Source organism: Parus major, chromosome 2, assembly GCF_001522545.3.
Source record: "Parus major isolate Abel chromosome 2, Parus_major1.1, whole genome shotgun sequence".
Classification (NCBI taxonomy): domain Eukaryota; kingdom Metazoa; phylum Chordata; class Aves; order Passeriformes; family Paridae; genus Parus; species Parus major.
The window spans coordinates 103,575,950-103,592,774 of record NC_031769.1 but is presented as its reverse complement, the minus strand read 5'-3'; the positions used below and the strand labels follow the sequence as shown (position 1 = coordinate 103,592,774).

The 16,825-nt window shown below is 37.8% G+C and overlaps 1 protein-coding gene across 1 annotated transcript in view; it reads right to left on the bottom strand.

Annotated features, from left to right (window-relative positions):
* Positions 1–16,825, bottom strand: part of YES1 (YES proto-oncogene 1, Src family tyrosine kinase) — a 49,538-nt gene that overhangs the window by 32,289 nt on the left and 424 nt on the right. The gene's annotated exons all lie outside the window — the stretch shown is intronic.

Genomic DNA, 16,825 nt, shown 5'->3' with positions numbered 1-16,825 from the left:
TCTACTAATTCCTGAACCTCAGCCTAAACTTCAAAAATGTTTCTACAGAAAGCAGGAACTAAGGATTTAATAATCAGTTATGTAGTAAAGTATAATACCAAATCAAAATCTATTATGATTGAACCAAACAGTTAAAACCCATTATTTGCAGAGCTGCCACCTTCACAAAAGGAACAGGACAGCTATATGAAATAGCAGTCTCTGGTTTCAAATAGTGTGCAGATTCTCAAATGGAGTATTGCCATCCAACACAGTATTACTTCTTAATTTATAAGTAGCAAGATCTCTTGATTATTTCAATAATCATTATAGACACAGAAAAGTGTATTTTTATCAATAAGCATGTCTGGAGGAGGAAGTGCAATACAAAATCACTGCAAAGGAGTCAGAAGGGAGAGCAGAAATAATCTGCCTACAGTCAGCCCAGGCCGTGCATTTGTTCGACCTATACATACTCAAAACCACCTCTTCTTTAGAACATCCATTACATGACCAAAATGTTCTATACACCAGTAAGAGGATAATGTCTTATGAAGCCATTGACTGACACTTACCTGCAGTCCTGTCCCTTGTCTGAACATGATCAGATTTTATATTTTGGTGATTTTATATTTTGGTTGCATGCAGAAGGTCTCACAAATAAAAGAATGTGTAACCAGTGGCCCTAAAATCCTCCTTAAATATCTTAGCACCCCAGTGCAGGCCCAAGTTTGAGTGCTATTGTTAGAAAGGATTCTGAAAAACTAGTAAAAGAGAAATAAAAATAAAAAAGGGGCAGGCTTTGAAATAAAGTAATGGCTGTACTAAGCAAGATCCAGGGGTCCATGTCCATTCAAATAGCCTCTCATTAACAGCACCCAGGAGCATGCAAGAATACAATAAATGCACAGCAATATTTCCCAGGAATATTCCTTGATCCCCCAATGGTTTGCAGAAGCAGGATTTCCTGAACAAGAATAGGTAGGTATTTGATGATTCTTCCACAAAACAGCAGTTTCCCTCTACACTGATGTAATGTTTAGACTCCTTAAATTCCTGAGGCAAGAAATTCTATAGCTTAATGACATGCTGTGTTGGGAACCACCTCCTTTTGTCTGTTTTCAATTCATCAGCTGCTATTTTCATTAGATACCTCTTAGTGTGCATGCACTAAAAAAAGACAGTGAATAAACACCCCCTATTTTTGTCCCATTGGTTGCTGAACACTTAACAGGATGCTGTTACACCAGTTTTTGGTCACCTTTTCGACCTTAAATTCATCCTGCTCCTCTTACAGAAATAGCTCCATATTTTAGATTTTTCTCGTCCTTGAAACTTCAACTATGTTCTTTTTAGACCAATGACATGGATAGGTGTAAGCAGGGCAAAAATGCATAAGATGATTAAATTTCTTAAAAGTTATAATGATCATTCTCCCTTTCTTTCCTAGTGGCAATAGTCAGCTTTGAACTCATCTTTTTAGATGAGAAGACAAGCTTGTTCTCCCTTACCTTCAAACAGAATACATGAAGCAATTTATGGGAAATTTTGTCTGCCATTTTAACATCTGGTTGCTGAGCAATGTCAGGTCCCTGTGTAATGCTAGGATTAGCCTTTGCATCTGCTACCCATCAGTGAAGTCTGTGAGCTCACTTTTTCTTCTATACACATTATTAACTTGAACATGCTCTGTTAACATTACCCTGGAGAATTGTTACCTGGAGCCCCTCCCTATTTACTTCAACTCTTCCTCTTATATTTTAGTCATTAATTTAACCACATAAAATCCTTTCCCCCTATCCTGTGACTGCTTAGTTTCTTCAAAACTCTTTGGTGGTGCTCCTTATCAAATGCCTGTTGGACATCCAAGGAAACTGCTTCTGTCAGATCTTGCTTATTCATGTACTTGTCTTCAAAAAACCTCCAGCGAGTTTGCAAAACATGACATCCCTTCCGAGCAGGCTTCTAACTCTTCCTCAGTACATCATGTTTATCCATGTTATTTTCATTATTATTATTTTTACTGATTTACTTGGAACAGATGTCAAGCTTAGTAATCTGTAGTTCCCCAGATCTGTCCTGAAGTCTTTCTTAAAAATAGTGTCACATACAGATTAGGACACTACAGATCACACATGAATTTATAACTTAGCTAGGTGTTTTATCTGTTGCTTATTGTCTAAGTACAATGATCCTTGCTTGCTTACTGTTTGGAAAGCAGTATTTCTAAAGTGCAAAGCAGGCCTCTCTAAAAACATGGAAGTGTTTCTCATTTTTCCACAGAAGGTTTAACCATTATCTTTAGGAAGATCAGTACATGATAAAAATTTATTGTAACAGTAATACTACTAACATTTATTTGTATCAAAAAGTCTCTCATATTTTTCCAGTCTGTAAATAATAGTTCCATAAATATATGCTCCTGTGCAGCAGTAGCCATTCAACTATGTAATAGCTGTCCTAATTACTAGAAAACACAAATGAGCTTGTGAAGACACAGTTATTCATTTGCAAATGAGACAGCATTCAAAGAGAAGTAAAACCTTTAACATTTTTCTGGAATTGAGAACTTCTGTGGAAATTACAACCAACAAGAAGGTAATTTGAGATAAGGACTAAAACAATGTACACAAGTATTTGTAGGCTTACCAATATTGTGTGAAGTTGAATTTTTACAACACAAAGTTTTTAAGCACCATCTAAGTTTCAGGTTGAAATTCACACATTTTTTCAACACAGTGCCAACTTTCATCTCTTTTAACTCACATATCCAAAGGCAAAGAGTTGAAAATTAGTCTTACACACTGATCAAGTGGTTTTCTGTGGTGCAAGCTCAAATGCTAAGTTCATTGTGACCGTATTTCTACTGGCAGGATGTTACAGTTACACATAAAAATGTGTTTAAATCCATATGCAACTGTTTCAGCTCCTTTTTTATCTTCATATTTTGCATAAGTCCAATAGAAGCTTGTAGTTCTAATCCCAACGGAAGAGCAGCATGGATTCATCAATTCAGTATGTTTAAATCAAATATATGGAGAAAATAAAGGAAAACAACCACACTACCAGGATTGATAAAAAAACCATTGGAGCAAGCATAGTGTTCACATCCTATGTTTTTACAGCATTAAGAAGAAAAAAAAAAAAATACCCTAATTACAGACATTGAAAAAACACCTTTCCAGATATGAGATGAAAACTCTTCCTTGTCTTAAAGCCTCTGGTGCTGCTCAGTCTTCTGGGCAGCAGGAATGTTAACAGTAGCCTCACTGCTGCTGCTGCAGGAATGAGAGGCCACAGCTGACAATAAAGCCATACACAGCCCTGATATTAATAGCAGAAAGCTAAGACACCCAAGAGAACAATGCAGTTGCAAAGAGTTCTCTACCCTCTTCCCAAGCTGTCATAAGAAAGCTGTTCATAAGAAACAAACAAACAAACTTGTCTGTGAATTCAAACAAAACTATTCTTCCTTTCAACACCTGTATTTTGTTTCATTTCAACTGCCATACTTACTGGTTTGGCCCTCTTAAATAATTTAATGAAAATCACAGAACAGCTGAAACTGGAAGGGACATCTGGAGGATGCCTACCCCAACCCCCCTGCTCAAAGCATGTCAATAACAGCAAGTTGCTCAGGGCTGTGTCCAGCTGGGTTTTGAGTTATTGCCAAGGATGGAGAATCCACAGCATTTTCTGGACCACCTGTTCCAGCAATCTATCACCCTTAACATTAAAAAAAAAAATCCTCTCTTTTTTCTGATGTTTAAATGGAATTTCCTGTATTACAATTTGTGCCCATTACTTCATGATATCAGTGGAAACTACCGAGAGCAGCCTGACTCTATCCTCTTTATTATACCTCATTAGTTTATTTACACACATAGGGTGCCCCTGAGCACTCTTCTCCAGGCTCAGCAATCCTAGCTTTCTCAGCTTCTCAGAAGACAAATTCTCCAGACCTGTAGTCATCTCAGTAGCCCTTTGCTGGACTTGCTCTAGTACATCCATGTCTCTCATACTGGGGAGCCCAGCACACAGCACTCAAAGTGTGGCCTTACCAGTGGTGAGTAAGGGGAAAGGATCACCACCCTCATCTGCTGGTGACTTTTCCTAATGCTTCCAGAACACTTCTGGCCTGCTTTGTTGCAAGTGCACATTGATGGCTCACACACCTCTTTCCCACCAGGAACCCCGGGTCCTTTTCTGCACTTTCTTTTGCACTGATTGGACCCTACCACATACTGGAGCCTGGATTTGTTCCTCCCCAGGGTCACTAAATTTCCTATTACTGAATTTCTGGAGGTTCCCATCAGACAATTCCTTTGTCAATGTTCCTCTGGATATCAGCACAACCCTCTTTGGTCTATCAGCTCCTCTCGTAAGCTTGCTGAGGGTGCGCTTCTGTGTGACCCTCAGGACAGTAACAGAGGTGTTGAACAGGATTGTCTCTGGTACTGAGCCCTGGGGTACACTGCTAGTGACTGGCCACCAGCTTTTGAGCCACTTGTGACATTGTGCCACTGATGCCAACCCTTTGAGCCCACCAGGTCAGACAGTTTCCAGTCACTTTCACTGTTCATCCACCTGGCATGCACTTCATTGGTTTGTTTATAAGGATGCTATGGGAGACCATGCCAAAAGCATCACTGAAGACAAGATAAACAATGTTCACTGCTCTTCTCTCATCTACCCAGCCAATGTCAGCACACAACGTGGTTAAACATGATTTCTTCTCCATGCTATGATGACAGATCCAAATCAATGTCTTGTCCTTCATATTTGAAAGTTATTCTAGCTCTTTTTCTTCATATACTCTAATCTAAACTTCTGTTTTGTTTTGTTTTGTTTTTTTTTTTTTTTATACCTACAATACACTTACTAATAGCTGCACATTTACTATTGGAGATGTCCCTAAAACAACCAACAACCTCACAGCACTGCTTAACAAACTACTTATTCCAGCCAGGCACTGAAATAACAATGCCTCTTTTTTTCTCCACAAATGTATGTAAGCTAGTAGCAATGTTGTTGCAGCTGTAATGGCCTAATGACCTCAGAGAAGCAAAGAAAACACCCTCCTCCCCGCCCCCAAATATACTCACTACTTACTACCATGAAAAATTTTCTTACTACCAAATAATTTCTCTCTCCTTTAAACAAGAGTATTTTGTTAACAGCATCCTTTCTACACATTTAGGATAATAACCATATTTTGTCGGGCTCTTGTCAGAAATAACTTATTTTCTCAGATTTCCAGGCCTCCCTGAAAAAGAAACATAAGGAATTTCAGGAAGCATCTTCTCAACATGTTTTTTTTCTTAATTTTTTTCACCCTCTCCCCTTCAGAAGTGCAGTGAAAAAATATCAGGGTCCAAATTATGTTTAGGAAAGGTCCATCCTTACACTATCAAGAATGAAAGAAAGCCCAGTGCTAAATCCTCTGCACTCAAGTGACGGTGTACCTAGAAGTTTCATTTCAACCTCCACTAAAACTAAAAATGCATCCAAAAATTTTGGTCAGCAAAGAAGCGATGCAATTTTCATAAATTCTGTCCACTTTTAAACAATTCCAGGTAATGGATAATCCAAGTAGCTGGTTTGGCTAAATAGTAGCACAGCTCTGTAGGCACTACAGTAATGACAGGCTACAGTTGTGGTTTTACACTGCATTATACATCCAACTAAGTGTTTCAAACACACATTGTGGCATTAAAGGGAACTGGAAGAGCAGATTACAACATAAATCCTGTATTCTTTCACCAATTCAGCGATGTACTGCCAAAAAGGAGTCCATTTTAAAAGCCGTGTTATACATTCAGGCAGAACACGTCCGCTACAGTTCCAAGCGACCACCGGCAATCGTCTGACAACCACTTCTGGGGTAATTAATGCTCTCACAGCCCAGGGATTGACTAAAATATTTTGAACAAATTTTGATGTAATCTCAATCAGATTATAACAATTTTCATGCAATTGATGCTCCGGGCCAAGTCTAGTTGACAGCACCCATTTAAAAACTCTTTCACACCCATACAAAGTTAAATCAACTTGGCACTCTCTCTGCTAGACAATTGTCTCCTTAAAGTATGAGCACTATTCATCCAAGTGAATTGCTGCATTAAGGGGGCAGTTGGCTGGCATGGGGAGCACTGGACTGATTGACAATGCGTCTTAGTCACAAAGAAGTTGCAGCAAGAGTTTCTAAAAACCAAAAAGCAGTTAGGACCGTGAATAGATGAAGCAAGCTGAAGACACAAAAGTACAGGATGTATCCAGGAAGATGCCGGTGCTTCAATAAGCTTCCTAACGAAGACTAATCTTAAAACAGTTCTCGTGTTTTGTAAATTTAGCATCTTAAGTGCTTCAGAAAATTTCAGGTTACTACTTAACCCCTTAACACCAGCTAAATATTGCAGCAACAGTTATTTCTGGAGGGTTTTTTTTCCAGACCTATGTATGCTAAGCAGCTAAGAGCTCTATGAAGCTTCCTAGGGAGCAGAATTTATTTAACCTCTGAAATGTTAATAAAGAAATGTGGGGCAGCATTTAAGGGCTCATTCTCAAACGATTCTAAGGAGATTACAATAATTTCATCCCTTTTCCCCTTGTTAAATTTCAAAGAGGAAGTACCAGAAACCCATACAGAAAGTGCTTAGGTCATAATAATCACACAGATAGCTGAATTAATTCATGATTCCAACAGATACCAGAAGAAAAATCTGAGTACAAATGATTAGTTTTACAAGTATAGCAGAGTATTACATAAATAATCACTACATTTGAGTTCATTTGTCTCAAATATTATTTCTTCAACCTTTGTATACACAAATCAGATACCATTGTGTAAAGCATTAGTGGAATATGCCAAAGGCACTACTATCTACTGTGGAACTCAATGGGATTACTCCAAATACCACATGGAATAACACATAGTTCAATTTTCAGTGTAAATGAATTACCCATTTCTCACCTCAGCAAAACTACAAAAAGCCACTCAGGATACCAGCCTGAGCCTGAAAATACAAATAAGGCTCCCCAAACCTCACACAACTTGTCATATAAAGCCTAGATCTAAACAGCAATTCAAACAGATTCCATTCATCTACTTAAGGATAAACTGCTCAAAAGTTTGCTTAACCAAGTGTTTGTTTTCTTATTATAATTCTTATGCCACACAAAGAGGCTCATAAAGAGATTCAAGTTTCAGTAAAATATTTGTAGTAAAGGTTAAGTGACACGTTATTCACTGCTCAATGCAGTGAACTAATATAACTACAATCTAATTGAAAAAGGACAAAAATCTTTGATTCAACTGCTAAATTAACCTAACTGTTTGAGCTAACAGATCCAATTTCACTGCCTGTTAAGGCAGGCAACACATTTTTTGTCTTCATTTTATACTCTAATGAAGTCGACTTCAATAGAGTTCCCTCCACTTATCCCAGAGGATGATTTAGTCCTTTTGTGTAAAGCTAATCCAGCTCTCCCTGAAATCAAGAGGAATTTTGCACTTGACTTCAGTGTGTAAAAAAGGATCACATCCTAGAATAGCAATGCTAAAATATCTGTGAATAAAAGCAGGTTCAGATTCTCCAGTTCCAAATTAGCTAAAAAATGCCCCAGACAAACACACTACCCTGAAACAAACCTTTTAAAAAGGAAAAAAAACCACCAAACCTAATTTTCATTTAAATTTAAAGTATTTGAGAAGTTATTTTACATGGCAATGTTTTTAAAGGGAATGATCCCGTTCAGATATTCTGACTGTAAAACTACTATCTGCATCTGCTTTGGCTTTCAATTTCAGGGGAACTTGAGGGAAAAGTAAAATTCCATCAAATCTAGGAAATGTTTTAAGAGAAGCAACAGTTTAATGGCATGGCTTCCAAGCTGTAGAAATCCTGCAGCAGTAACACTTACAAACACTAACTTTCCACCACAGCAATCAGGGTTTCCTCAAGAACTCCTTAGGCTGTGATAAATCGACAGGCTTGGAATTTTTTGCAGGTTACTCTGTTGGCCTAAATATGATTTGACTCCATCACATAAATTATCTGGTTACCTGACTACACTGTACTGCACATAATGCAGTAAACAATATTTACTTCTAACTATTTGTATAACAGCAGAAATAGAGTACAACAGACCTATGAAGCTGAATTAAGTCATACGCTGACTGACCACATGTCACATATAACAATAAGTGACCCTTCTGATCACATTTCTTTATTATTTAAAGTGGAGATTATTTTTTTTTAACTGAAATTTCTATAAAAGCCACAGATTTACTTTTAGGATAACCTATACTAAATTTTAAAAAAAAACATTCAAACTATGCTGCTAGCTGCCAAAACTTTAAACAAATTTAAATTACCAAACTGGCAGATCCAATTCATAACCACCTGTAATCAGAATTTGAATACCCAAATATCTAAAGTAACATAAGCTGTTGTAAAGTGTAAAGAATATTCCACTCATCATTATTACCTAGATAGTGGTTCACCAGAATCTTAGAAACATTTAGGGAAGACAAGATTAAGTGACAGAGGAGAGATTTTTTTGTTGCTATTTTCAAAGAAAACAAAAACTTGGGAGTATGGGATCTATCCATTCTAACGCCTTAGTGGTTGTGGTGATCAAAAAGCATTCACAAACTAAAGCTAATATTCCCTTTTGTAAATAAATCTATCAGATTTAAAGCAAATTGTGGTTTGCACTAGAATTATTGCCCTCAATATCCTTATCTAGGAAGCAACATATTAACTTGTCCTTTAAAATGTAACACTGGTTATTTATATGGATTTCAATCAGAATTTCCATTCAAATGTCACTGAACACAAACTAGGAAGAAATAAAAATGTCTTGCATAGAAATTGCACTTTCATTGCTTAAATAATTATGTATATAGCTTAAGAGAATTATTAAGACACTTTATTATTACATTAAACGTACACATAGGAAATCCATGCCCCTGGCAAAAAGCTGAAAGGATTAGTGTAAACCTAATATGTAGAGTCAATATATTTTACTGACTAGTAAGGCTCAACCTCTTTCTTTGGGAAAAGAACGAAGAAGCCCAAGTGTAAATCTGAGATAAAATAGTAATTTAAAATAACCGTGTAAAATAAAGGTGTCATGCTTGTTAATGCAAGTCATGTATTAACTTGGCTATGATTTCACCATGTATGCACCAGATTAAAATAGTATTCTGATGATATGTCAGACCTAAGCAAAAGGGAAGGGGAGGTAATCAAAGAGCCCTAGATTTAATAACCAATGCAAATGAATTCCAGAATATTTAAATACACCTACTATGCATGAACAAGTCAAACGTTTCCAGGGAAATAATTTTTCATCTATAAACTAACACTTGTCTCATTTTTACGTACATCATGATAGCCTGAATCAATCAGTTCTACGGTTTCTACAGTGTACAAGCTAAGAAATAATTCCTAAAATGAAAAAGAAGATTGATATCTTTATCAAATTACATAACGTGCAATTATTCAGCAAGATATTTTGAAAGCTTATCACTTTAAATAGCCTCAATCACTATGATTTATGAATTGTGTTTTTAGTGTGTAGCTGTACTTAAAATACAGTACAGAATTGTACTTGAAAGTAAAAAAAAAAGGTATCCATATTATTATTGTATCCTAGCCTCTAAAGCCATATACAGTTAGCATTTAATTTTTGTGTGTTCTGAAGTTGAAAATTTTGTACTTGTATTTTGCTCTGTCAGAACCAGAGAAAAACTCTTTAAAGCCCACCAAACAAGAACACGTAACCCCTTTTTTCCCCACCAACTACAGAACGTTAATACAATGCCTACTTCACAGGCTTGAGAAAACAAATGTTACTCAAGAAAATTTCCCCAACTGACTAGTAGCAACAGCTCAAGAATTACCCTTGTTTTCCATTCTCTTTTCTTCATGGGTAATTGTTTTCAAAAGGAACAGTCTTTTGCTCTACGCTCTAAGTGTTCCAGAATAGAATATTTAACTTGACTATGAAAATAGAATTCAACATGGCTTTCTACAGTGAGACTAATACACCCTTTTTCTCTCCCCAGTGAATGTTTTTCAGTTAGGTATGGATGAGCTGATGTGGCCAATGCTATTATAACCCTTAATCATTCATTAAACAAATATTTGACACCAGTATCAGCTAAACAAGCCCATCTTCTCTTTGCTTTAAGGGCTTTGTCATTCTATAATGCAACTTCTATTCTAAAATATATGCCGGGGGAATCCCAAAAAACAAAACCAAAGAACATACTTTGGCAAAAACCCCATATATCACATGTCTCAGAAACCAGAGGGCACGCTTACATTTTAAGACATTGCAGCTGGAAAAAACTTCAATAGTTTTTATTTAAAACAGGCAGAATGAGAAATGCCATCTGGTGCTCAAAGAATTCTGAAAATTAGCTTCTAACTAAACTTCCAAGAATTTTTACTTGAGACATTGACAATTTATCCTGAATGGATTGGAAAAAAAAATAAAAGATATCAAGACAACAGATATTTGCCTTGATTGACTTCCAGTCTGATCTGTAACAACTTTTTCTAGTAGGCTTCCGTTAAAGAATATGTGCATCAAAGAGAAGTTCTGTTCAGATTTAGGATAAAAACCTCCAAACTATCAAGGAAACTACAAGTCTTCTGTCCCCATTCAGTAAGGGACAGTTTTCTTTTAAGAATGATACACAACTCACCTGGGCTAGTCATCACACAAAGCAGAGAATAGTCTTTGCTTTGCAGAACTTATTTAAGCCTCACATAAATTTGCATTAGGAAAAAGAAAACAAAAATCCACATTTTCATGTTCACCTGTCACTGAAGTATTGCAGGATTTTCTATTAGGAGAGATTACCTACCAGCTCATAAGATGCATTACTAAGTGTGCTCACAGCTTCATCAGAGCATTGCTAAAAGTTCACATCTCTAAGGAAATGTGGAGTATTTCAACTGAACTACCAGTCAGAGCTGGTCACAAACACTAAATACTAGGTATCAACAAAACACCAGAAGTTGCAAATTGTTCTGCTGGAATGTTCTGTTTTCAGCTCAAGAAGGTACAGGAAGAAGGACACAAACCACTTGCTTTATCACCATAAGCTTTCCTCCATTTCATCTCACCCTTGCTTAGTCTTCACAAGAATATAAATGCTGTGTCTTTACAGATTTTTAAAATGTGAACTTTGCTACATGGTTTGGTGCAGGTCTGTAATTTTTAAGATGTTTTTGAGACTCCTGTTTTATACAAATTTCAGACTTAAATGTCACATTTAACTCTGTGTTTCTCACAGACTAGGTCTGATCAACTTCTAACTGAAGCATTACATATGTTTTCTGTTAATATTCTTCTGAAGACCTTGATTTGGGAATCAGTAATGTAAGGTTTTTATCTACAACTGCAGACCTCAAAAAAAAGGAGATACAAGAGCACTAAAAAGATGCATGACTAATCTTGTTTTAAACACTTTAAAATGAAATACAGAACTTTTGTATTTATTTTTAAATTTCCTCCCTCAACCTCAGCTTTGATAATGTTTTCTCTCCTATGTTTGGCAAACAAATGCTAGTTTCAGATAAATGTGCGCTTCGAAAACAAACTTTTTTTCTAGATATTAATTCTATATTCATTTTTCAGTGGAGCATACTTAGACCAGAACATTAAAAGTGTTAATCTGTGAGGCACATGTTAAGCTAAGCCTATTGAGAGGCCAGCTTTTATAAATTATACCAGAAGTCCATGAAGCCCAAACACCTGAGTCAGACCAGAGGTTCAGCGCGGGCCACCACCATCTGAAATTCTGGGCAATACTGGATGCTCAGGAAGGCAGCCTATGAATTAGGAAAGCCTGTGGCCATGCTGTGCTTGGTGCAGTCTTTAAGTTTCTGGACTTTGGGGTTCTATAACTGGCAAAATAAAGTATTTATGTTGAACAGGCTGAGCTGGTAAAAATCAACCAGAAACAGGAAGGGTATGTAAAGAAAGAGAAGGACTTTGGAGGGTTTCTCTTCTACTCTTCTGGTTATGAGCATCAATCATTATTTTAGTTTCCAATAAAATAGAAGATACATATAACATACTGAGACCTGTTTTTTCTTTGTCACATTTTAAGCATAAATATTAATGTTGTTATCTAACCACACTTAAAATAACTTATTAAAACTGGATTGTTCACTATTAATTTGTTTTAAGCCTCCCTTTCCTGGCTGACTGCCAAAACAGTTAAAATGCTATACTATTGCAATACACAAGAGATCCATAGCACCCTCTAATTACTCTTTAAATACCTCACACAAGCACTGCCTTTTCTTACAATTGTGAGGCCAATAGGTAGGGTTGAAAATTTCAAAACCTTTAGCCCAGATACATTATTTTATTTCTGAAGTTTGCATGCACCATCAAAATGTTTGCCTGAACTACGGACAAACATTTGGAACATGAACACCATCTTCCACTCTGACCCTTCTTTTCTACAGGGATATCAGTCCTGAGAAGCATACCTGAGGCCTGCCTGAATTTATACTCCATAATTCACTTCATGATTAAAACACTACTACTGCCTCAGTTTTCCAACACTAGAGTGCTTTGGGCTTGTGCAAAGGAACTTAACCTTACCAAATCAAACTCTCCCAATATGAAGACTGAGTTTAAATGTGTGATTAATGCCACAAAATTCTCCTCGAAGTTTCTCCAAAACAAAGTTAAAGGCCCTGATCTACAAAGATTTACTTATGTGGGTGAGTTTGCTCAACTTCACTGTCAATGGAGTTAAATAAAGCTATTCACTCTCGTAAGCCTGCTCTAGATAATCCTAAAATTTCAACTAAAAGAGTTCATCACTTCTGAAGAATCATTTATTTTTCCCAGACTCCTCTGGACTTGTGGTGTGAAAAAAGCCACAGAAACATCTTAAGCCATAGAAGTTTTTCATCTCCCTGAAGTGACAAGTTGAAAGACAAATTATTTGATGGTCAGTAGCACCATCAAAATTCAAGATTTACATAAACATTTAAGATATAGGTGCAGTCAGTATTGATACCTATTAAAGTCACATGTAACACTACTATAAAAGCATTTTTCTTCCAAAAATACAAAGATAAAATACAGCCAGGTTAGCAAAAACGGTTTCCCAATTCCCTACTCAACAACTAATAGTGTTCGAGAAGCTAAAATACAAATTATTCCAGTCTGAGGTTTTACTTCCTCAGCATTCTCCAGCCATGCTCTATAACATTACCTAATACTACAGTCAAGAAAAATTGAAACAAAACCCCAGTCTGACCAGAACAGTCAACAAAGCCTTAAATGCAGTTAGTGATGATCTCTACAGCAGTGTCCCACTGAGCTGTGGGGCTTGGATACAAGCCAGAGTCAGCTAGAAGTCCAGCTCGAGGGCTTGGTTTCAGCTGTGCATGGCTTTGGTCCACTGACTTATGGGACACAGCATGAAACTCAGTGCTCTATGTGGTGCCTATCCAAAATGACAAGAGAGGTCATTTCCCATCCTATTTCCGGCTACCCTTTACATCTTCAAAGAATATGTGTGTAAATCTAAAGGGAACAAAATCATGCATAAGTAACAGTGTTTACTTATTCAATTTCTAGCATTAAAGTTACTATCTTGATCTCTGATCCTGCAATCAGCCGTGCATATTAACTTTACCTAAGGGTGCAGTCCCACTCATTTCAGTAACTTACTTTGGTGCCAGTTTCTGTTTTGATGCACTGGCACCATCAAGGATAGTGATGCCTTAAGTGCAAAAGGCAGTCAGAATGACCTCTTATAACCTAAAATTAAACCTGTCCTACAAGTACTTGACAGTATCTTTTCAATATTACCTTTTCCCTGCTAAACTCAGCATACACGTGGGAAGTTGTCCAGGTTTTCCTTCAAAATCCAGCAATTCATGATACAATCTGGAATCCTACAGCTCTAATAATTGGTGCAAATGCAGCCAGGGACTGTAGTGATTGAAGGAAGTTCCCATATGGCAACTGTAAAGCAGTTTGTATTAAAAAATTATAAAAAATAGACTGCCACATCATATAATCACTATATCATCACATCATATCATCACTATAAAACAACCTCCTACTGGCACTCTCAAGGAGAACAGAAATGAAATACATCCTGAGACAGAGTTATCTACTTGTATTTGGAGGTGATTCCTGCAAGACAAAAACGAATCCGTTCTGTTACGGTAGTTAAAAGAAACTGCAGTTCTCCCTCACAGATCAATCTGTTCCATCAGTAGGCACAGGACTTACAGCACTAGAAGCCTGAAACCTTTCAGAAAGATGCTGCAGAAACCACAGGCTGTGTACATACACACAGAAGGTGTCCTACCTGAAAAAGGCTGCTTGATGCGACACAGCAGAATAAGGACGCGTTCCTAAAGCCATTTTCATGTTAGTACTGACACCAATTTTTAAATTAACATCAAGGTATCTTACTCAAACTGGGATCAAACTAGGCAGCAAAACAGTTGGATGCAAGTAGGGAATATGGATGAAAGAACGTATTTCTTTTAACTAAAGTTTTGAATTATCTATTGAAAGTATAGCTCTTGTCCACAGGTAGCGCATATGGAAAAGTAAAACCATACAGCCAGTTTATTCATAAAGTAAACTTTGACCAAATAATCTCACATGTGCCACACCACAGACTTTTGCATCGCTGTCACATGACAGCCATGACTTATCAGAAAGAACACAGTGATGATTTCACTCTTCAGAAGCTGCAGAAGCGTGCAAAGCTCAAAATAAAGAGCATTTCTTTGGTGCAGTAGAATAGTTCTCTGCTCTGCTGTATGAATTTGATAAAAAACCCTGTATTTTGACTTTTTCAATAATTCTGTTACACAGTGTGCAGCACACCAAAAATGTATTAAGTATTTTTCCAGCTATCCAAAATAATGCAAAAATTTAAGTATACTTTCAATTGCATTCATTTGTTTTGTAGCCAAAGAACTGCTGTTGAGTAACAAATATTTCCTTGACAATCCCTCTTTATAATACAAAATACAGATTAAAGCTACCTTGGGTTCACCAGTTTCATTCTGGATAGAATGGTACTGGGGTCCAGGTATTAAATAACTACTGAAAACTGAACCAGTAGCTCTGCAAGCTACAAAACCAGGGAGGCTCCGTTTCCTCCATCAATTTCCAGATTGAGGCAAGTGTTACCATAAACTCTCTGGTGTGCAGGTCAAAAGCTCCATTCTACCTAGCTTCCTTACTTCCAGAAATTCTGTAGAAACTGCTCACCTGGGAAATCTCTGCTGCCAAATTTATTTGAAATCTTCTAAGAGCCAGAAGACTTATTAGAGGGACTGAAGGCACACAGAGATTTATAGTTCTATTTGAGCTGCACCTGTTAAAGAAATGAAGCTAACAAAGCACGTGGAATAATTAATTGCTGGCATTTACTGCTACTAACTACTGTCACACCTGGTACCACTGGACCTTTTTCTTTGAAATTCAGCAGAAGCACAGTGCCCATGCTGCTGTCTCTGTTGCCACCAGAGGTGCTACCTTGTCCCAAAATTAACCACAACACCCAGGCTGTGCAAAATACAGTCTCCCCTCCACTCTATGCCTATGCTCAGTAGGAACCTCGTATAAGCTAAATTTACAGACACGTATCAGAAACAAGAGTTGAAGTGCAAGGTTCAAAGTGTTGTTTGGAAAGGAAATGTTCTTACTTCTATAAAGCCTACAAAAACATGGTTATGGCTGAACGGTACTACCTACAGAGGTACAGCAAAGGTAACTGACAAGGAAATTTTGTCCCTCTTCAACATCTTACTTTCCAAAAAGGAAAGAAAAAGACTCTGAAGTAAACTTGCGTATCTGGCTCCCCTGACTTAAGATCAATTTCACTTACAAAATTTGTCTGAAATATCACTCAGCTGTCTATGAATTATTACATGAAAACCAATACACTTTCTTTGTCAACACACTCCAGGTTTCAAAAACTGGTTTTGGAACATTCTGCCACTTTAAGTAAACCCAAACATCTAATTTTTAATTAATGACCAGCCTCTGTCTAGGGTTAAATTCAGCAGGTACATCTAAATACACCTTTACAACATGAGCTTCAGAAATATTTGTCCCAGTTTTCCCAGTGCCAGGTGGACCATACCCACATATGATAGACACGTAGAAGCCCATATATTGATATAATAAATAACCATATAATAAATTTCACACATTTGTAATACTGAATAAACTGAATATCAGAGAAGTCACACTAGCCCTTAGCCCAAGCACACAACTTTAAGGACATCAAGCCTGTGTGTCCACACAGAGTGTTATGTGCAGACTCCGCAGGAACAGGGGCCTGTGTGTGTCCAACAATTTTTTTTTTTTTAAAACTGCAAGGAAGACAAGTAGCCTTGATGAAGTGTGATGACTGAACGCTTAAATTAATGACTCAGAAATGTAAAGCGGTCGTGTCCCAGGCTCGATAATGGGATATAAACCGGAACAGTGGGGCGGGGGGGAAGAAAAATTAATAGAAGATAAAACCACGCAGGCCAACCTACAGGCGACTCCTGATTTTTGCCCTTTTACATCCTCCGGCCCCGCGCCGGGAGCGGAGCCGGGAGCGGCTCCCGCCGAGCAGCAGCAGCCCGGGCAGTGAACGCCGTCACCGCCGGGGGACGAGCAGCCGCCCGCAGCGGGCAGGGGCCGGGGGGGCACCGGGCCAAGCGGGGGTAACGGGGCCCTCCCCCACAAACTTACTGCCCGCAGCCCGCCCCGCGCAGCCCGCCCAGCGCAGCCCGGCTCCCGCCCGCCCGACCCCTCGGCCCCGCGGGCAGGG